Source organism: Propithecus coquereli, unplaced genomic scaffold (genome assembly GCF_000956105.1).
Source record: "Propithecus coquereli isolate 6110/MARCELLA unplaced genomic scaffold, Pcoq_1.0 Scaffold18, whole genome shotgun sequence".
NCBI classification, from domain to species: domain Eukaryota; kingdom Metazoa; phylum Chordata; class Mammalia; order Primates; family Indriidae; genus Propithecus; species Propithecus coquereli.
This window is the reverse complement of record NW_012142745.1, coordinates 12,261,872-12,263,724: the sequence shown is the minus strand read 5'-3', so window position 1 is coordinate 12,263,724 and position 1,853 is coordinate 12,261,872. Positions and strand designations below refer to the sequence as shown.

The 1,853-nt window shown below is 41.9% G+C and overlaps 1 pseudogene; it reads right to left on the bottom strand.

Moving 5' to 3' along the window:
• Positions 1–1,042: 1,042 nt before the first annotated feature.
• Positions 1,043–1,853, bottom strand: part of LOC105808752 — an 83,544-nt pseudogene continuing 82,733 nt past the window's right edge.

The window sequence follows — 1,853 nt, the reverse complement described above, 5'->3', positions numbered from 1 at the left end:
CTTTGAACAATACCTATAGCATAGATAATCCCTCATAAAGATGCTAACTTACCCAGTGGTCATGATTTTCAGCAAGAAAGTCTGAGGCATGAACACCTGCACATGCCTTTACCCTAAAAGCTTGCTATATAAAGGATACTTTCTGGGGGGCAGGTGCAAAGATCCACCATCTCACTGCTGCCTAAGACATTCTGTTCATAAGTCCTTATTAAATATTTCTTTCTGAGAAACTGGATTTGTCAGCCTCTTTCTTTGGCTTCTCAGCTCCCTTGGCCTTTGGGGGTATGTCTGCATATACCCGCCCACCGTGGAACAAATCCTAATTGCTGTGTGTTTGCCAATTGAAAAGAATTTTGTTTTAGTTTTAGATGATTCATGCTGTACACTTTATAACAGTTAGGGTAGGATACCTGCTGAAATAAATAAATGTATACTAGGCAATGAGTCAGGTATGGTGGAAGCTGAATTCTTGCTCATGGGAATAGCACACAGAAGTTTCAAGATGGCAGACAGCTCTCTTCCTTGGTTATGCAGGGCCCCAGGTTGATGGAGGGAGGTACTTATGCTTTGAACCCATAGCTTCCAGGATCAGCCTGCATGTGGACATGCGCTGACCACAGGGGAAATAGCATGGCAGACAGTAAGGGCCAGCCTTCAAAATAGCCTCTGTCACTCTGTACACATTCCTTTGGCTAAAATTCACATGGTGATAGCTGAGGAGAGTGGGGGATGGTCTTTGGGAAGTGGAGTTTAGCATAGTGCTCAGGAAGAAAAGGAAAACATGGATTTTGGAGGTTAGAGAGTATTCTCTGCTGTTCCTTTTGAAGAGGAAGTTTATATTTTCTCTTCCCCCTTTGCTGTTTAATATCACATTTTAACATAAAAACAAATGTTCAATGTTTTACACTGCACTTTCCTCAGAAATTAGAGCAAGGTATCACTTCATATTTCCATGATAGTTCAACAATGCAGCTTGAAAACAGAACTATTTAGAAAACAGCTGAGCTTTAGGATGCAGTTGACTTCCACTTGATTGCAGAATTCAAGATTTCTCAGATGTTAATACGGAGTCTAAAGTGGTGTGTAAAACTTTGCAAATTTCTTGTGCTTGTTCTATTCTAGGCAGTTGCACTGATAACCCCACAGGCTGCATTCTCCATTGCTTGCATCTGTGGTCTTCAGAGCCAATATAAGCTTTTTCCTGCCCCCACTGCCCGACCATCATCATAAAAGACCATCTGGATGATTAGGGGAGAGCACTCCTGTGCAAAACATCCCAATGATGTGATGTTGACACTTTATACCAAACTTGGAAACTCCCGTAATAAATTCTTCCTCCAGAGGCACGAAAGGTAATTTTTCATCTTTTGGGGCAACATCTCTATAATTCATCGGGTCTGATGGCCCTTCGAGACTTTTTCCCTCAGAGAGTTCCAGTTTCCCAAAGGCACCAACAGATTATCTTCAAAATTCTTCACTGGCATCTGAATTATTGTTGCTTTGTCCTGAGCTTTTGGTGGAATCTGTATTGAGGCTGGGCACAGTGCTGGATCGTGAAGGACCCCAAGGCTGGAATCTACAGACGTGCTCTTAGTACTGATGTCACTACTTTGGGAATTGCTACTCTTGTGTTGTTTTGCCTTTGTGAAACATTTTCCACCATAGCTTGATCCAAAGAAAATTCCTATAGAATAGAATACTATTTTATTGTTTTCAAAGATTTCACAGCAGTCTGCACAGATAGCTTCCTTTCATTCTGGACATGGTCAATTCTTTTCAGAGAAACAATGTAACTCTCAGCCATAGTCCCATCCCTGGGGCTGCCTGTGCTTTGCTTTGGTTAGAGTCAGAGC